This window comes from Pipistrellus kuhlii, unplaced genomic scaffold (genome assembly GCF_014108245.1).
Source record: "Pipistrellus kuhlii isolate mPipKuh1 unplaced genomic scaffold, mPipKuh1.p scaffold_m20_p_18, whole genome shotgun sequence".
In the NCBI taxonomy this organism is placed as follows: Eukaryota; Metazoa; Chordata; class Mammalia; order Chiroptera; family Vespertilionidae; genus Pipistrellus; species Pipistrellus kuhlii.
The window spans coordinates 18,792,812-18,813,537 of NW_023425493.1; the positions used below are offsets into that span (position 1 = coordinate 18,792,812).

General features: G+C 51.4%; 1 protein-coding gene and 1 non-coding gene across 5 annotated transcripts in view; one reads left to right on the forward strand and one right to left on the reverse strand.

Moving 5' to 3' along the window:
- The window catches only part of FAM20B (FAM20B glycosaminoglycan xylosylkinase), a 36,955-nt gene extending 36,426 nt beyond the window's left edge, over positions 1-529 (reverse strand). The window contains exon 1 of one of the 4 annotated variants that reach the window (XM_036442373.2): positions 371-529. The gene's annotated coding sequence lies outside the window, so the exon portion shown is untranslated. The remainder of the gene's footprint in view (positions 1-370) is intronic. The other 3 variants (XM_036442374.2, XM_045583181.1, XM_036442376.2) reach the window with 3 other exon arrangements.
- Positions 530-16,906: 16,377 nt separating this feature from the next.
- On the forward strand, positions 16,907-17,066 carry LOC118721800. Its single transcript, XR_004988824.1, has one exon. It is a non-coding gene; the product is annotated as a small Cajal body-specific RNA 3 (non-coding RNA).
- The last annotated feature ends 3,660 nt before the right edge of the window (positions 17,067-20,726 follow it).

A 20,726-nucleotide genomic window follows, 5' to 3' on the forward strand; every position in this document is an offset into this window, starting at 1 on the left:
CTCCCCGCAACTGGCGCCCGAGGGGACGTGAGGGCAGCCCCAGTGCCCATCGCCTCAGGTGACCGCGTCCCTAGAAGGACCCCCGGCGGCCCGAGGCATAGCCAGGTGAGGCCGGCGCCTCAGGCCAGCCGCGGCCACGTCCCACCAGCCGCCCCGGCCCGCGGGGACCGGGTGACGCGGCCCGGCCGCTCTCCCTCGGGGGCCGGCGGCGGCCCCCGGAGACCCTTGAGGACCCGGGCGCCGGGCTGCCCGGGGGAGGCGCCCCGCGTGCCCCGCCCCGAGCGCCCCGCACTTTCCCGCCAGTGCTGCCCAGGGGCAGAGCCCGGGGCTCCCGGGGTCACACACCCTCCGCCCCCCTCCGGCCGCTCACCTGCCGGGGCCCTAGGCTCGCTCCGTGGCCGCCCCACGCCGCCGCCGGGCACCGCAGCCCCCGCTGCCCCGCCACCTCTGGGGAGGGGCCGCCCCCCCACCCCCCCAACGCAGCGCTCACCGGTCCCAGCCGCCGGCACCGATGCCGCCACTGTGGCTCCCGCCCGCCCCGGGCCCGGCCATTCCCGGCCCTCTCCCCGTGCGGAGCCTGCGGTCCCACCCCCACCCCCTGCCTCTCGGGCTCCCGACCGTTGGTACCGTCCTAGCGTAACTCCTGCCTCTCGACCAATCATAGAGCTCCTTCCTCGAGGCCACGCCCCTGCCCTCTGGTGGGCGGGGCTATCGTCTCCGCTCTGGACCGCCCCCTCCCCGAGCCCTTAACCCTTTCAGTCCTGGGCTGGCTGCTTGCAAGCCTGCTCTCCTCACTTTTTTTAAAAAAAAAATTATTTACTTTTTTAAATTTTTTACAGAGAGGAAGGAAGAGGGATAGAGAACTAGGAACAGACCAGCTGCTTCCTGCACATCTCCGTATCCACAACCAATGCACATACCTTTGACCAGAATCGAACCTGGGACCTTTCAGTCCTGGGACCTTTCAGTCCGCAGACTGGCGCTCTATCCACTGAGCCAAACCGGTTTCGACTCTCCTCCTCACTTTCTGTCAATGGCCTGCCTGCAGAAAGTGACCTCTCCCTTCTCTGGCTTCCTCCTCTTTCCTAGTTTCCCTCCACAGGCAATGGGGCTGGAGGGTTGGGCGCCCTCAGGTCAGGTTCTGTTGGTGGGAAGCAATGTCCCCTCCTCCTTTTGCCCTTTTAATTTGCCTGGACTTCTGCCTACCTAAATGCATCCCCTTGCCCAAGAGGGGCCAGCCTTCCTCCAGGCAGCTCCAATCGCTCTTCCTTCGGACCAGAGCAAAGCTCCCAGCTTACACTTAGTTGCGTGTAACGAAATTGTGATTAGTTTTTACTGCAGTGTTAGTTGTTTAACGTCTGTCTCTGGCAATGGACTGTAAGCCCCGTGAGGGCTGGGCAGTGCTGGCTCTCCAATGCTAGACACACCCTGTAGGCTCTCCAGGAATGGCCTGAAAGATGCTCCCTGCCCTTCAGCTGTTTCTTGTCCACTGACTCCACATAGAGCAACCACTGTGCAACGCATCCACACATTTATTCACCCTACACCAAGCTTGGGCTTAGTGTTCCTGCCACCGAAATATTATAATTCATGTTAGCCACACAGAAGAGGTGTGATGGGGAAAGACAGCCTTCAGACGCTCCTTTCAGCCTGCATAGTTCACGTAAGCCACAGAGGGTCGTGGAAAGAGTAAGTCCTTCTGATAGGCTGTGCCCTTACCCTCTCAGAGTATCGGTCTCCTCGTCCAGAAAATGGGAGTTGATCATAGTACCTACCGTTCACAAGGTTGTTTAAGGACTGATTTCAGAAATGTGAGCACTTCTCTCAGACTATCCTAGAGATCCTTGACACCAGCCCCAGGCAATCCAGTGAGGGAGGCATCCCTTCTGCCGAAAACATTCACAGCTGTGAGGTCAGAGGCAGGAGAAGTTGGATCAGCCTTTTATTGCAAGGTCTGGAAAGGTTGGGGAGTCCTTTTCTGCCCGTGGAGTACACGATTCTTGGCAAAAGGAGCTGGATGGTAATGAGTCTTCCTTATTTCTCTGCACAGGAACATAGGCTGTCGTCAGCTAATCTCCCTGCACCTTGTTCATTTGATGTTCAGATCAGAAAGCAAACATGCAAACCCACAGTTCCTCCAAGACGTTTTACCCCCGGAGGTCTCTCCGTTCTCACCTGCAGCTGACAAAGTCAGCGAGGCCAGGGAGGAGGCCAGCGCGTCCCGCAGCCTGTTTGCTGGCAATCGCCCCTTTTAAGGATATTCCGAGAGGATGGTTTACGGTTTCCGCTCCAGGGCTTCATTTCACATCCATCAAACCCTCTGTCCACCCCACACGCTGCAGGACAGACACCTTCCCCCCATCTGTCCTCAGAGGAGAGCCGTGGGGTCAGGGCCTCTGAGCCAAAGGCTCTCAGACAGCAGAACTGTCCTGTCCCCGAGGGTCCCTTCCCTGGGCCACTTTATCCAGGCTCTGAGTGTCCACACAGCACCAGCACGGTGCCGGGCACGCCGGGACGCCAGCTTCTGCCCTCTCCTCCTGGGATGGGCCTGTTTCCCAATCAATCAGCAGTCAGTGTGGTCTAGGTACTGTGGAGGTTGCGATTGCTTGAGAAGGGGTTAGCATGGTAGCACACAGGAAGCAGCTGCAAGGAATACGGGGATGTAAGTTCTGCAGAACAGACTCTGTGATCCCTGAAAGAATCCGGGTTTAGGAGGATAGTGTGGGCTGCTACCACCAGGGAGGGAGGGCAGGGGAGGGAAAGGTGGGCCAGAGAGAGGGACGATATGAACTACAGGTAGACAGTGCTAGGTGAACTTGAAGACAGGCACACTCAGCAGATGATACATGATGGATGAGTTGTTACTCCCTCCTCCCTTTCCTCCCTCCCTTCCATCCTTCATTCAGTGAATGCCTACCAAGTGCCACACACTGAGCCAGACCCAGGCCATGCAAAGACAAGGAAGGCCTGACCCTCGTCCTGAGACGCTTACAGTCTAGGGTAGACAGACAGACGGAAGGCCAGGCAGAGCCCCCGTTAGGAAGGCCCGAGCGCTTTGCCAAGACTCTCAAGGTACTTCCTTCACAACACACGTGATGCACTGTGCTTCTAGCCATCCGTGTCCAGTCTCCCCACCTTCCCTCTCTCTCTTCCTCGTTCCCAAACCGCAAGGCTCTGGAAGACCGGTCTGACCGCACTTCGGCATGATTTCCGCCTGTGGCGTGCCTCACGCAGGGCACCTTCTCGGCACTGCGGTGTCCAAGTGCATCCAGTCAAAATCACAGCAGGAATCCGGCTGCCCCCCTTCAGCCAAGGGCGACGCACACAAGTCCTCAGTGGGGGATACAGTGCAGAACCCTCCGGGGGCCTGTCCACAGCCTGCCGAACCCAATGGCCACTCCTCTGCTCAGCATTCCCGGGCCCGATTTCTGCTAATTCCTTACCCTCCACCCTAAGCGCTCACTTACTCTCAGAAGCCACCTGGCCCCCCTCACCCTGCCGCCCCACATGGCTGTGATAGAGTCTTCCTCTGGAAACCCCCCCCACCCCACTTCCCACTCCGTATCTAAGGCCTTTTGCTCAGGGAGCCTTTCCTGACCGTCCTCTCTCACTGCGGTTTCTTTCCTGGGCTTCTGTGCCTCAGTCCCCTGCTTGGACCTCTTGTAGGCTGTGTGGTGCATTGACATCTCTGGGGCTGTATCTGACCCCTCCCCTGGACTGTAAGCACTGCAAGGCCGAGGACAGTGTTTTCTTCACACCTGTTTCTCCGTAGCCCTGACTCTATACGTGGCCCATCGTAGACACTCAATTCTCAAAAGAGAAGGTTTAGGAGAGCAGGTCCCGCAAACACGGGGCATCGGGAACTTTGCACCTTTCCTTCTTGGCCCCTTCATCATTGCAAGCATTTTCCCAAAACTGTTTCAGAATTTCCAGTTTTCTGACAATTTGTCAAGTACGACGACTCAGATAACCGTCCAGCAGTAGGCAAGGCCTATGGGGCATATTGTCTCGAGATGCCTGCACACCCGAACGAACACACACACACACACACACACACCCTCCTTCTTTAAAGAAAATACACCCACGATGATGGATCCCACTGAAACTAGTGAAGTGAATTCTGCATCAAGAAAATTGGCCGAAACCGGTTTGGCTCAGTGGATAGAGCATCAGTCTGCGGACTGAAAGGTCCCATGTTCACTTCCGGTCAAGGGCATGTACCTTGGTTGCGGGCACATCCACAGTAGGGGGTGTGCAGGAGGAGCTGATCAATGTTTCTCTCTCATCGATGTTTCTAGCTCTCTATCCCTCTCTCTTCCTCTCTGTAAAAAATCAATAAAATATATTTTTAAAAAAGAAAAGAAAATTGAAGGGAGCTGGTACCACCAGGGAAGGAGGACAGGTGAGCTCTGCTGTTGTAAGGTGCAGGAGCCTGGGAGGAGGTGACGAGACATTGGTGACCGAGCACACTGTCCCTCACCTGCTAAGCACACTGAGCAAGGATGCAGTGGTGGCTGAACTAAAGCCACAGCGTCATTCACTGTGTACCCATTCAGTGACGTCAGCCAGCAGTAGGTAGGTTATTCTCAGGCAACTCACTTCTTGACAAGTTTGAGGAAAATATTGGTTCTATAAAAACATCGGTGGCTCTTCCTAGTGCCTACTTGATACTCACGTGGCACGTTAGAGGGAGGGATAGTGGAGGATGGATCAGTTAGGTCTAACAGGTGGTGGGGTGAAGTGGGGGAGGGGGGGAGAAAAGGGTTGTTGTCAGGAGATGGAGAGTTGTTCTCAGAATGTTGCTTTTATAAAGTGCTTCCAGGAGGAAATCAACCAACCTCAAACACACCGACCAAAGCAGCTCAATGCCCTCCTTCCCACGACCTGCCAGCCGTGAAGTGGCCTGCGAGGATGCACTGGCCTTGGGTTTGGTCCAGTCGCCTCCAGTTGCTGATGTAGAAACTGGGCCGGAGTTAACGTTAACTTGCCCAGAGAAACGCAACCGGTTAGCGCAGGATCAGAACTAGAGATTGAGACCCAAGTCTAGTCCTGCCTCCTGACACCTACTGGACGGGCTCACCTCGCCCAGCCCTCCTTATTGGAAAGGAGCCACGTCTCCCTGGACCTGGTTAGTTATGAACTCTTTCAGCAGAACGCCTGGCTCTTACTATATGGGGTGACACGAGAATACAAGAGCAGCAGCCGCCACCCACCCCAGCTGAGACAGGGTGCCAAGGAAGACCACACCCCGCCCCGGAGCTGAGATCCAGGCACCTGGAGAGGGCCCAGCCCTGGCTCAGGAGGATGGGTGCGCCCTCCCCAGCACAGCCACGTCATCCTCCTGAGCCAGGCTGTGCCCGCTCTGGATCTCAGCTCTGGGAGTGGAGGGGAGGGTCTTCCTTGGCACTCAGTCTCAGCTGGGGCAGGCGGTGGCTGCTATATTCTTGTATTCTAGAAAATTCTATTCACTTTTTACTAGGGAATCCCTCCTTACCCCAAGCCACTGTGACAGTTAATAATCTTTTGTATCGAGCTTTCTCTGTGCAAATAATCTCTAGTTTTTATTTCCTGATTAGACCCTGATGAGCTTTTTGGTGTCTTTTAAAAAAAGTTTTCCTTTTCCTTTGTTTATTTTGCCCTATTGTTATTATTTCAGTACAAAAAGCTTTGGCCGTTTAACATTACAAAGGGAAATGTTATTTCTCACAGCGTCACCCTCTCTAAGAAACTCCTCCTTGGAGCTTCCTGACTTTTGTGCCCTTCCTGCCTGGTCTGCTTTCATGTCACGTGAGAAATCTCCGGGGACTCTCCTGTGTGCATCCCGGCAGCCAAGCGATCCTAAATTTTGTCATTTTTGCCTCCTCCTCCTCCTTCCTTCCTGTCTTTGCAGGTGTGTGCCTTTAAAAAATACCCTTTGAGGCCCTAGTTTATGTTCCTTTAGTCTAGCTTTAAAGCAAATTTTAATTAACTTGTTATCCTTTGTGGAGAGCCTATATTTATGAACATCACTACTAAGATTCTCATAAAGCAATGATTTTATTTAGGAAAAAAAATTATTTTATTGTTTTAGTGATGCTTGGGGAGGAACCAAAAAAAGCATAACAAACTCTCCATATTATTACTTATCCTTTTAATACAGTGTTTCCTTCAACTACTCTAACACTTAAAAATGAACACTTTTTGGTATTCTATGCTGAGGACCTACTGTAATTTATTTGGCAGGTTTCCATTTGTTGGACAGTTAGGTTATTTGCATTCGTTTGCCACCGAGAAATGTTTATGAGAGTCATGGGGCAGACCCGTGTAACAGGCAGCGTGTCAGGTACACAGCACAGCCACACACTCAAGAGGCTCTGGAGAATCCACAAGCCACTGGATCTATCTTCTCTGATGCCCCATCCATCCTGCCTGCCTTCTTAGCTAGCTGCTAAGCCGCAGCTCATCCAAGAAAAGATGAAGTTCATGATTTTTCAACTTGTCTTCAGTTTTTCCTTGTCCGCTTCCTTCTCCGTTTTGCATTTAACTCCTAATTTTGCCTTCAATATACGAAATAAACCTATTGCTGGTTTCACTTGCGTGCAACTGAATAGCGTGCTGGTAAGTCACTTTATGCCTCTGAGCTAGTCTCTGATGCCACGGCACACAACGTTCCTGTGCTCACTCTCCCGGACAAGCCAGTGTGCTCACCCAGCACTGTCTCCCGAGGATACATTAGGCCCTCACTTCCGGGGGGCGCCCTGCACCATCTTGGCCCATCGGACCTCAGCACACGAGTCGGGGAGAGAAGCCCTCAGCATCTCCAGTGATAACATGCCCCCAATAATGACCTAGCTACTCAGAAATGAGCAGGCTACTCCATGGACAGCCAAGTTCTGGAGAAACTTCCAAGGAGAGTGAAAAGAATTTGGACCCTTCAAGTCCTCACCCGCCTCCATCCACACACACAGACTGGCAATTCACAAGTCAATGCAAGGTTTTCCACATCCAACGGTTTTGAGGAATGAGAAGGAAAAAAAAAAAAAAAGTCAGAAGTAAAGCCCGCCTTACAGTGCCTTTCCTTGTCCTTTGTGAAACTCCAAAGAGCCTCAAGCAACAACATCCTCCTTCTGAGCTGAAACCAACAGGGGCCGAGGCGGCCCAGGACAGTGCCCCTTTCATGGGTGTGAGGGAAGACTGGGCTCATTCATAGGACTTGCCTGGCTGGTGGACCACACCCTTTCTGGGCGCTGCCTGAGGTCCCCAGGGCTGACCTCTAGAGGGCAGTAGTGGGTCCGCTTTGGAAGGACCTTCCCCAGGAGGAGCCCCCTGAGGCGAAAACCTTTCTGTCCTTCCACCTGTGGCTCTTGCTAGGCTTTCCAACCACCTTTCCCCGAGATGCTGCCAGGTGCCAGGCCCGGGGACAGGGCACTGGTCCATGATGAGACACACACGCTCACCCAGAATCATGAGACTCTTTTCCTGCTTCCGGCTCATAAACACACACACACACCCGCCGGCTATTTGTGCCAGCTCAAATGGGAGGGGAGAGGGGGGGAGGGAAACATATAGGGAGGACCCATTTGATTAGGAGAAGATAGCCAGGGAAATGGACCGAGCAGTTCCTTCGTAGAAGGCACCCTAATGAATAGAGCAAAAATTTCCAAAGGTGCTCTTACTCATGTACGTAAGATTGAGAAAATATCAGTTTTTCCATATTAAATATTTCACCACACTTAAAGATGTTTTTCTTCTTTTCTTGTTATGTTGAGGTGTGGGAGGTGTTGGGGGGGGGGTTGTAGGAGGCAGCTAAAGTCCCCCACTCCCCACCCCCACCAAGCCAAACCTCAGGCTCTCTCTAACCACCTGCGGCCTCAGTCTTGTGTTGCTGAGTGATGTTGCTTTGTGCGAACAGGCCTCGAAATAACGGATTCATACTCCTGTGAGGGACATCTGGGTTGGACCCAGTGTTTGGCTATGAGGAATAAAGCTGCTCTGAAACTCTAGTCTGTGCCTTTCTGTATGTCTTTGGTGGACACAAGCACTCATTTCTGTTGGACATATACCCAGGAGAATTCCTGGGTATGTGTAGCATTAGCAGAAAGTGCCAAACAATTTTCCAAGCGTCGGACCAGCTTACAGCCCCCTCACAACGCAGAGGAGGGCGCCAGTGTCCCGACACTGGCCTGGTCAGGCCTCCCCGTTAATGAGAGGGGTGTTGAATGCATCAGCGTGACAAAGTTTCTTAGTTTACCAGTAATACAGCGCTTCCCCCTCCCTCTGCCCCCAACACACAGTAGACTGAAAGCTGTATGTGGTCAGGAATTTGGCCTCCTGCTATATCCCCAGAGCCTAGAGGTTGATACACGTTGGGGGATGGATAAAGGTTTGCTGAATGAATGAACATTGTTCAAAGGGCACCAGTCTGTCACTGCTCATGTGTTTTAAGTCCCAGGTGGGGATGTGGCGCGGAGGGAGCGTGCTGGGGAAGAAGATCAGGGAAAGGACCCAGACAAGAGTGGGAGCAAACTGGCACCAGAGGCCTACTGACGGAGCTGGGGAGAGAGATGAGTAGCTGGTGAGGCCAACCTCATGCCCGCACCTCTTAGGTTCCAGACCGGTGAGGTCTCCGAGGGGAAGCTTACAGCTAATGCCCACGCCTCCTCCTCGCCCCGGGTCTCCCCTCCCTGCCAAACAGCCTGGCCCCAGCAGCAGGCACCTCTCTCTGCTCTGCTTCTTTTCCAAAGTCGGTCAAGCCACCTAAAACCAGGCCCTAACCAGACAGGGTCCGGATGAGAATACACTGCCCCTTCATGAACAGATGGGGTGAGCCTGTCTCTCTCGATGTAGCAGGCAGAAGGAAAAACGCAAAATCCCATTAGCAACGAGGATTTCATGGAGGCCACCAAGGTGGGAGCTGAGGTTAACCCCCCGACAGAAAACCATCAGGTGAATATTTCCCTTGTTATTGAAGCTTCCATTTCCCCAAAGCTTGGGAGAACAAGGGAGTTCTTTTTCTTTTCTTTTTTCAAATATATTATATTGATATATATATATATATTTTTTTTTTTTTTTTTTTTTTACAGAGAGGAAGGGAGAGAGATAGAAAGCTAGAAATATCGATGAGAGAGAAACATCGACTAGCTGCCTCCTGCACACCCACCACTGGGGATGTGCCCGCAACCAATGCACATGCCCCTGACCGGAATGGAACCCGGGACCTCTTAGTCCACAGGCTGACTCTCAATCCACTGAGCCAATCCAGTTCGGCCAAGGGAGTTCTTAAACGCTACATAAACACAGTAACCAAGTAATTATAGGAACATGGACTATGGATGAGCTTGATTAATCATCCTAGGTTGGGGGCAGAGTGAAAAATCAACACCATTCCAAGCACACTCATTTAGTTCATTGATTTTTCCAACACTGATTCAGCACCTACTTGGAGTTAGACACTGTGCTGGGGACTGTCATACAGAGATGAGGAGACATTGGGCCCACCCTCAGGAATTGTATGGCTCAGTGGAAGCCAGTCAGCGTTGAACGGGAGATCTCAGGCACAGAAGTCTTGCCGTTCTGGGTCAAAGATGTGCCGACAAAGAACTTCGTTGCCTTTCTTGTCAACCTCAGAGGTGATGTTTCTCTCCTGTCCCCGCTGCTAACGGCTACCACGAGACCTCAGAGTATTAAAGCTGCCCTGGGCCCTAGCTGGCTTGGCTCAGTGGATAGAGCATTGGCCTGTGGACTGAAAGGTCCCAGGTTCCATTCCCGGTCAAGGGCACATGCCTGGGTTGTGGGCTTGATCCCCCAGTGTGGGGCGTGCAGAAGGCAGCCAATCAATGATCCTCTCTCATCACTGATGTTTCTCTCTCACTCTCCCTCTCCCTTCATCTGTGAAATCAATTTAAAAAAATATTTTTTTAAAAAAGCAGCATTGGGTCTGAGCAGAGGGCGTAGAAGACGAAGTGGAGAAATAGCTGTGCTGAAGCCCAGGGTCCTTCAAAGATAGTTCTTTGTCCTCTGGCCCCAACTTACTCCTTTCGTCCATCTGAGTGGGGCCCAGAGATCTCACTGTCCCCTCCGCCACCCCATTCTCTCCTTTTAGGTCCCCCACCCTCAAAATACACACACACACACACACACACACACACACACACACACACACACACAAAACAAACAAAAACACAACACCCTCAAAACACTCCTTCCCCCTTCAAAACAAAAGCTACTCTGCCTCTCTCATTTGGCCAACAAACACAAGCTTCTGTTAAAAACAAGCAGACCCAAAATGGAGTTGCTCATGCTGAGCCTGATGTCACCAAACTGAGACTTAAATAACAATTCATTTTCCCCAGAAGTGGAATCTGTAACCAGTCATTCATGAATCACCCGACAAGCCCCTGTTAGGCCATCTGCCCGATAGGCCCCTGCCTGTTCCCTGAAGGAAAGTAATTTTGCAATAACCACTCCACTCTTTTTGGCCTAAATTCCTTGTCCCTGCTCCCTTCTGCAGATAAAGTCTTTCGTTTTGTGCAGAGCCTCAGAGCACCTATCTGCTAGAATGAATACTTGAATAAAGCCAAAAAGATCTTTAAAATTTACTCAGTTTAATTTTTTTTTTTTTTTTTACATTTTCATTCATATAAGGCGCTCATGCAAGACAGGAGAAATGGCATCTCTGACGTGGCAGACATTTCAGAAGCTCACACACTGAACTAATATTTGGTGATTGAATGAATGAATCTACAGTATTCACCTTCCAACAGCTTTCAATCACACACCCACTCACCCTTCCTCCCTCCTACACTGCAGAGGCTCCAGTGTCTAAACCTGCTTTCTCCTTCACCATTTAAATGGATTTTCTCAAGTGCCATTCACAGACTCAGCGCTGCCAGAGGGCAGGCAGGACAATAGGCATTGTTCTGATTCAACACATTTTCAGTGATTTGCTTTCCAGCTCCCTAATGCACCTGGAAAGCTTTCCATTCTGCCGTGCAACAAAGATGTGTCGGTATTTACCCTGTGCCAGTTACTCTGCCCGAGGCCAGCACACAGAAGTGAGCAAAAACGCAGTACATCTCAGCCCTCACAGGAGGCAGCTCACAGCGCAGGGAGGTAAGCGATGGGGGGTGGACACAGACAGGGACAGGCACTAAGGCGGCACGGGGGTTGAGGCTCCTCAGCCAGGCTTTGTTATGTTCTAATTTCTTCTTCTGGAAACTTCCAAACACACACAAACGTTGAGAGGATACCACAGCACACCCTCCCGTATCCACCACCCAACTGCGTCCATGGATGACACCATTCTGCCATTCTTATTTCGGGTGTCTCCTGCCCCCGTTTTCTTCTGGAGCACTGCACAGCCGATCCCAGGCATCACCATTTCGCCCATTTTGGGTTTCTCTGTGCAGCACTAGGCCCGCGGTTGGCAAACTGCGGTTCTTTGGCCCCTTGAGTGTGGCTCTTCCTGGGCAAGTCTATTTTGAAGAAGTGGCGTTAGAAGAAGTTTAAGCTTAAAAAATTTGGCTCTCAAAAGAAATTTCAATCGTTGTACTGTAGATATTTGGCTCTATTGGCTAATGAGTTTGCCGACCACGGCCCTAGACAATCTCGAAGGGGGCAGGAACGCTTCCTGGGGACAGTGGCACCTGAACTGAGGCCGGAGGAGCAGGGCTGGCAGGCAGGCAAAAGAAACGGGGGAGGGCAGGGAGAGTAGTGACAGAAGGATGCATGGTGTGGTCAGGGCAAGGGACAAGGGGAGGCAGGCCCGCCGAGACTAATGATCTGGCCTCACCTCCCCACCCCCTCAAACACACACACACACACACACACACCCGCCGTGGCAGTTTGGAGCAGGGCGTGATGGAACCGGATTTGCCTTTTGGACAATAGGCCGGCTGCATGGAGAGCGGGAGAGCGGGCTGAGGTGGGGGAGACCAGTGGGGCTTTTGTTCCCTAAAAAGCTGCAGGAGGCCGGGGGCTGGGCGTGGGCTCTGGAGCTCCACAGCCTGGCCTGCGTGGCATTTTCATTGCTGCCGTTCAAACCCCAGCCTGGCTTCCTACAGATGGGAGTGGCTGTGACTTGGCACCTAACTGTTTAACTTTTCCGAGCCTCTCGGTCCTCACCTGGCTCAAGCCCGGCATCTGTTTTACGTGGGACCTTGATCCCCGTGGCGATGCAGAGACAGAGCCTAAATGACTCAAAGGCTTCCACTGCCCGGCTGTGCACCCACTCCGTCCTCTAGCCCAGACTGCAGCATTCAGGTCCCTTCCCTTCCAGAAAATTCTGTGGTCAGAGAAAGAACACAGAACTGGGGCTGGTGACTCAGAGATGGGAGAATTCAGCGCTCTGCCTAAGCTGGAACCTTCGCTGAGAGGCGGCTCTACTGGCCGCCCCATGTATGTTCTCAAACCGGCCTGCAGGCCTCACTCAGGCCTTCCCCTCAGCTGGGATGCAGGTGTGTGCACGTGTCTGCTCACTCTGCACTCCTACGTGAGCATTCACCATGTTTGGACCCTGTGCCCTGTGCTCTGGGGGCCTGAGGATGGGTGAGAAACAGTACTCACTGCCCCTCAAAATCTTTCCTATCCTTTGAGCTCATGCCCATCTCCCCTCCATGGCACCCTTGTGCCCATGCTGAGCTCAGAGGGTCCAGAAGCTGCAGTCTAATAACAGCACGGAGTTGAGGACGCTGATGGGGACAGGTCACCAGAGGAGAAGTCAGCAGATTCTGAGGGGACCTAGTCCCTCCCCACGGGTCCTGTGCTGTGAGTAGGGACAGAGCTGGGCTGGTCAGGAAGAGCCTGAAGACTGTGGCTGAGGTCAAAGGGCCAGGGGACCCACCCCCATTGGTGCCAACATGCCTCTCCGGCTACTGCACCTCCACAAATGGCCACATGGGGTCAGTGTCCTTTCACGCTTCAGTTGGCGTGGCCCAGGCCCACAGCCCTCCCTGTCTCCTTTCAGGCAGCCCAGGGTCCCAGAATGGGGGACGATGACTAGTAAACACACACACACACACACACACACACACACACACACACTCTCACACACACACACACACACACACACACATTCACGCACACACACACTTTGTCTTCTGCTCATGTTTTTTTGGGAAATGCTCAGAAAACACTATTTAAACAATCACCACGTTATTACATCTCCAAAGTAAATAGAATTATTCTTATCTGCTAGGGATTGGACTGAGTTTTGAAAACCAAGTTTTTTAATGAAAAAAATAAAAAGCTTACAGAAACTTTGAATCACTAATACTATTCACGTAGCTGTAGATTTATGATGAATGTAATGATCCAAATAAGTTTTCACTTATCTGGTGACTAATTCAAGAATAGGGGCGTTTACCATGCACTTGTTTTATTGAAAACAAGTTTAATGCAAATGAAATTTTCTTACTTTTTATTCCTTGAGTGTCAATAGTTTTTAATAACAGATAAAACAAACAGTGTATAGTATATGCAATCCGATTTGGGATTTTACCTACCAAAGCATTTTATTGGGGACACACACACACACACACACGACCCACTCTGATTTTTTTTCCTTTAGAAGGTAACCTTTTGATTAGACTTTGCTCAGATTTTGTTTTGGCTCATGTTTTTTTTTTTTTTTTTTTTTTTTTTTATCCATATCAGTCAGCCCCCAACATTAAAGACAGACATCACAATAAGCCTACAAAAACAAACAGAAAAAAGGACCCAGGAAATAGTAGTGTAAGGTGCTGAAGATAACAAACCATTATAATAACCTCCAGAAAGATCAAGATTAAGAAATAGAGGATTCTATATATAAAGGAAAACACCCAGAGAAAAAGCAGCAGCCCTTGAAAATGTAACATACGATAAACTAAACTCCGTGGGGGTGGGAGGGGGCAATGCAATACGAACTCATGGAACTCCCCCCAAACAGAGCAAAAAGACAGAGAGAAGGAAAACAAGAAGGCCAAATAGACCAAAGACGTTTCACCAGACTGGAAGAGACCAGAGGAACTGAGAACAAAGCACAATCAATAAACAAATGCAAGAAACAGTTTCAGCCCCAAGGCCATAAATCACCAGCTGAAAGAACCCAAAGGGCCAGCGAGAGGATGACGAGGGACCCACACGGCGGTGCTTCATCTCGGCCTGTCAGCCCGCCAAGCACCAAGGGGTGATCATATCAGCCTGTGAGGCGGAGGAAGAGTCGCATGCAAAGACCAGCACCGAGAGGGGATGCGGCTGCTTGCCAGCAGCCAGGAGCTAAAAGACAAGGAATGACACCTTCAAAACAGTGGGAGCAATGCCTTCTGGTCCCCTATTCTGTTTGTAGTCACACGTAATCCTGGTAGAGCAGGCTAAAGACACCTGGTTGTGCACAACGTTAAATCGCCTCCCGTGCCCCTTTCTCAGGAAGCGACGGGAGCAGGAGCTCCACAGAAAATGAAGGGATAGCCCGGTGGGTGTGGCTCAGTGGTTGAGCATCAACATACTATGAACCAGGAGGTCACGGTTCAATTCTCAGGCAGGGCACTTGGCCAGGTTTTGGGCTCCATCTCCAGTAGAGGGTGGGCAGGAGGCAGCCGGTCAATGATTCTCTTTTTCTCATCATGGATGTTTTTATCTCTCTTTCTCTGAAATCAATAAAAACATTAAAAACATTTTTTTTTTAAAGTGAGGGAATAAATCAAGAAGGAGAAAGATAGGGTCTACAAGCAACTCAGGAGGAGGAATTTCCAGGAGAAGGCGAAGGGAACACAGCCCTGGGCTCTTTGAAGCCCAGGCAGAGCAGAAGCTGAGGGCGGGGCCACGGAGCCCAGAGAAAAACAAGCGTCCATCACTCAGGGTCAGGTCCCTGGGAGAGGGGACTTTGGAGAGAGGTTAGTGACATGCACCTCAAGGACAAAGCAGACAACAAGGGCAGTACTCAACATGGGAGGGCAGAAGGTGGCAGCCACTCAACCCAGCAAGAGGAGACTGAGTTGGGTGCAGAATTTACCCAGGAGTAATGCTAATACTGATTAAAAATAAATATATTTGTATTGATTTCAGAGAGGAAGGGAGAAAGGGAGATAGAAACATCAGTGTTGAGAGAGAACCATTGATCAGCTTGCCTCCTGCGTACCCCCGACTGAGGATCAAGCCTACAACCTGGGCATGTCCCTTGACCCAAGTCAAACCTGAGACCCTTCAGTCCACAGGCCAATGCACTATCTACTGAGCCAAACTGGCTAAGACGCAAATACTGATTTTTAAACAGTGCCATCCATTACTGTGAGGTGGTGGAGTGTGTGCTGTGTGTGTGTGTGTGGCAGGTAAGATAAATAAATCCTTATTTTTCATAGTGGCAGTTAATAAAGGATGTCTGAAATGAAAAAGAAGTGAAATGAATAAATAGCCTTTAAATATGGAGGTGAAGATTTGAAACCAGCTAAAGGACGTACAAGTGGTTGCCTGTGGGGCCGGGGCTGGGAGGGCGCTAGGGGATGCAGATGGCTCTTGGTTTTTGTTAGAAAGCCTTGAAGTACCATTTAACTTCGAAAATCCCCTTTTGCTTTCATTACACTCAACGCAAAAATTAATGGCAATTCCCCAAACCTCTGCCCCCACAAGCCCTCTGCACTCAGAAACCAGGCCGCCACGAATCTGAGAACAGGCTTCACGTCCCCCTCGCCCCCCCCAAGCCCAGCAGAGTTCCCCCAATCAAAAGCACCCTCTGCTCCTTTGTAGGAGAAAGAAACCCAGCCGACAGCACACCAGCGGGTCGAGCTCTGCGCCAATCCCCCCACCTCCCTCCCTCCCAGCTGCTGGGCCCCTGCCAAGACTTGGTTCTTTCCTGAATCAAAGCAGTAAACCCTCAATCTCCTGCCCCATCCCCCACCCCAGATCCAGCCAAACTGACTTTGCGGGATTTATTAAAACGGGAGGACTCTAACCCATGAAGGGACACACACACACACACACACACACACACACACACACACCTCGAACCACAAGGCATCTTCCCAGTGCCCGTTGTCCTCTGGGGAGGGCAGAGTGGATGGGCGGCCCTGGGAGGCCCCGCAGATGGGAAACTCGTTAACAGACGTGAGCCTCGGAGTCGGAGGGACACTTGGAGACCTGTGCATTTCAGGAGTCCGGGGGTATTCATGGGTTGCCTAGAAACCAGAGGCCAAATAGGAAACAGGAAGCCCATGGGGGAGTGAGGCTTGAATATTTCAGCATCATTTCCAGAGTGGAGGCTGCATGCCAACGCCTGAGGGCTGCAGCTCTGGTCCTTATTTCTCTTCAGCCTCGGGTCCCCAGAACCCCTTTCACCTCATCACCCCCCCCCCCCCCCCCCCCCCCCCCCGCCCAGAATCTCACTTAGAGGTAGATGTAGGCTTCTTAAAGGGTCCATGTTAGAGCCCACATGTGTGTGCGTGCGCATGCATATATACACATACACACACACACACACACACACACACACACACACACACACACAGGTTGTGAAGCCAGTTTCTGGGAGTGTAACAGAAGTATCCTCTCACTCCTCCAGGTTTCCTGCAGCTGCAGGCGCTGCCTGAGCAGGGCACTGATTTACTGCTTCCATTTGTGCGTCCCCGGGTGAGGCTGTGTCTGTCTCAGTTCGTCCCAGAATTCACTTCGGGAGCCACGTGTGGCCAAGTTTGGAGACAAGGGAGCTCAGAGCATGAAACACAAGCGTCCCCCAGCCGGACTCGCCGACCCCGTCTTTCTGTGCTGCAGACACAGGCCTGGCCTGTGCAAGTCCCTTCAGAGGGTAGATTCGTGCACTCTTCCAGTCTGTGTGTCTGTCTCTGCCAACGCAGGTGGAACCTGCTCCTTGCTCCCGCCTGAAGCTCTCCACGGGGCCCCAGTTCTTCGTGCTCACCCCTCCTCCACACCCCTAGACCTCTGACTGCCGCTCTCATTGGGCACCAGCATCTGCAAAGTGTGTGTGGTGTGGATATCAGGGTCAGGTTAACCTTGCTTTCCATCACGGATTCAATAAACATGGAGCAGTGATCCTACATAAACATGGAGGTCTCTGGTTTAGCACAGCTAAGTCTGATTGTTCCCCTCCATACAAGTACTCCAGGTACTGCTCTTTGCCACTTGTTAATATCTGCTGGGAGTCCAGTGTGCTGATTGCTGCTAACAGTCAGGGTACAATTAAGGTGCTGGAGTTGGTATGAAAGGTTTACTCAAGTGAAATTGTACTTTGTCCTGCTGACATATACTATCTGCAGCCAACGGTGAAAGAAGATAGAGACTGTCACAAGTCTCCCCCCAACATCATCATGGGTTTTGAATTTGTTTTGAGTATTTTTTTATTTTACTCCCCCCCCCCCCCCCTGCTTTATGCTCTTTGGGACATTGGGAATGCCCAGTGAACTATGCACCATCAATGTAACTCTGTGGACGTTGCTGCTGTTGATGGTGTAGTTATCTAATTTTTGCGATAGGGAAACAAATTCTTTTAAATAAAAGTAAATAACAAACAAACAAACAAATAAATATGGAGCACCCTAACCTCTCTTTAGCCTCAGTCTCTTCCTCTACAAAAAAACAAAAACAAAAACAAACAAAAAACATGGATGATCCTCCCCTTCAGTGAAGTTCTGAGGCCGGGGGTATATGAGATATCTGGGTCTTCAGTAGACGATTCTCCCAAGGAATCATACAAAGAGTCCGCAAGCACGTGGGAGGAAGCCCAGTGTCATCTGCCATGAGGGAAAATGAAAACGAAAACCACCATGAGATACCGCTCCACTCCCACCAGGACGGCCGTAAGGGAAATGAAAGACAACACGTGTTGATGTGGATGTGGACAAATTGGAGCCCTCCTACGTCCCTGGTGGGAACGTAAGATGTAAGCTGCTGTCGGAAACAGTTTGGCGGTTCGTCAGAAAGTTAAACATGGAGTTACACGGGACCCAGCAATTCCACCCTTAGATACGTATACCCCAAAGAGTCAAAGCCAGACACTCAAACAAAACACAACGTATACACGGATGTTCATAGCAACGGGACTCACAGCAGCCCACGTGTGGAAAAACACCCAGATGTCCTTCAACTGATGAACGGACAGTGACCTCTCCACACAATGGGGTCTTACTCGGCGACAGAGGAATGGAGTTCTGGCACATGCCGCCCCATGAGGAACCTATACGAGGTGAAGGAAGCCGGAAACCAAAGTGCCCATGTTATATGGTCTCATGGATGTGAAATGAGATGAGGTAAATCCCCAGAAACAGAAAGCAGATTAATGGTGGGCTGGGGCTGGGGGGAGGGGGACAGGCGGGAAGTGACTGCTTATTGTGTACAGGGTTACATTACGCCGAGGAGGGAGGGGTGTCCCATCCTTCTGAAAATAGGAAGATTCTCAACATGCTTTTCCAATGGCCTTTTTGGGGGGCAGCCTCTCTAGACTTAATTCTGACCAAGCACGCGCACACACACACACACACACACACACACACAAAATAAATAAATAAATAAATAAATAAATAAAATAAAAACAAAAAACGCACACACACAAAACTGGGAAGTACAGATGGCAGAGCTAGTGAGCAGGTACACTTGCCATCGTAGAACGATAAGCCACTGTGACAACCAGAGAGACAGGGAGCACCGGGACCAGGACCTCAGAGTCTAGGTTAGCCATTGCTGCCTAACCAGCCACCCCGGAGCCTGGTGGCTTCCACGAGAACCATTTACAAACTGGAGACAACACCTCACGCCCACTGAGATGTCTCCTCTCAAGGCAAACAACGAACCCAAAGCGAGAGAGCAGAGCTAGGAAGCATCGGGAAGGACGCGGGAAGGACGCGGAGAGACGGGAACCCTTGTTTCTGTGGGTGGGGCTGTAAAGAAGCGCAGCTGCTATGGACAACAGTGTGGGAGTTTCTCAAACGACTGAAAATAGAATGACTATCATCCAGCAATCCCACTTCATGTTTTAGACCCCCAAATAACCAAAAACTTGAAGATACATTTGCATAGCCACGTACACAGCAATATTATTCACAACATCCAAAAGGCAGGAGCAGCCCGAGGGTCCATGAGTGGATGGATGGATGGATGGATAAACAAAACAAGGTACAGACAACAAAATATCACCTGGCCTTAGAAAGGAAGAACATTCCGACATATGCTCCTCCATGGCGGGACCGGGAAGACATTGGGCTGAGGGAATAAGCCAGTCGCCAAAGGACAAATCTAGTGTGATTCTACTTATGTGAGATATGTAAGACAGTCCAATTCAAAAGGAGAGTGATGGCTGCCAGGGGCTGGGGACAGGGGTGGTGGGGATAGGGTTGAGGGGTGAGGGGTTGGGGAAACGGTGGAGAGTTAGCTGTTTAACGAGGACAGAGTTTCAGTTTGGGAAGATGAAGAGTTCTGTGGATGGAGGTGATGGCAGCACAACAATGTGGAATGTACTTCCTGCCACGGAGCTGTGCATTTTGGGGTTAAGATGCTACATTTTATGTTGTGTGCATTTTACTATGATTAAAAAGAAGTCTATATACCGCCCACCCAAACCTAGAGGTTAAAGAGAGGTCAGGCTCAGCCCGGATGCAGGGGGGAGTGTGCGACAGAGCCTCTGAGTACTGCGAGGTGAGTCACACAAAGACACCCCGACTCACAGCCAGAGCCCAGTGCCCAAGACTGTGGCTCCAGCAGCCCAGCTGGAGCCCAGCAGGCATGTCTGACAAACACCCCTGCCCAGAAACAACTCCACTGTCCTCCTCTGGCACCTCACCCCCCCCTCTCCTCCGCCCCCCTCCTCCTCCTAAAGCACGCCAGGCCCGCACCAACTGTCCCGTCACCTCCATCATCTTCCTCCAGGGGTCTGTGTGGCTCCCTCCCTCCCTTACCTCCTTCAACTCTTCGCTCAAATGGCACCTCCCAACCTCGGCCCTCAATAGATATTTGTTGACTAAATAAAGGAATCATCAACGAATCCTTCTGTTGCCTTCATCAAGTCCCGAGTTAGAGAACTCCACTCTAGGCATCGATCTACACATCACATGCAATAAGAATTACAGCTTTTTTTTTTTTTTTTTTTTTTTTTTTTTTTTTTTTGAGTGCCAAACACAAGTTTACAAGGCGGAGAGATCTGGGCATTTTACATGTGCTTACCCACTTAATTCTCAATCTTTTAGGAATTCATTCCTGAGCTCAGAGCCGTATGATTCCCATGGACCAGACGGGGAACCTGAGGCCCAGGGAGGTTAAGGCCTGACCCACTGGTCTCCAGGTGACTCGTAGAGAACCTTCTGGAACTCGCAGAGGAGGAGCCCAGGCAGGCAGCCCTTAAGGCACATGTGTCAAACACAAGGCCCGCGGGCCAAATCCGTCCCGCCAGGCCCTGCAATGTGGCCCGCACCGCACTGTCATCACTGCACTCCGCTGCGTTTCCATCACAATGACAGTTTATGACTGTTCAGTAAACCATTCGGCCCGCGATTTAGGCTGGATTTTAGATTTTGGCCCCTTCTCTGATTGAGTTCGACACCCCGGAGGCCACACTCGGCGCGGAGCTGGCCCGGGAACTCCGGCCATCACTTCCTCACATCAGTCTCGGGGTGAGCGAGGCAGGAGCCTGTGCTCGGAACCGGGGGTGGGGGGGGGGGGGCCGGCAGGGGCTCAGCTGCCTCGCTGGGTGAGAGGTCACTGGCTGACTCCGTGCCTGGTTCCCATCTCAGGAGGTTTTAGGTGGTTTAATTGCCGGGAAAACTCCCCAC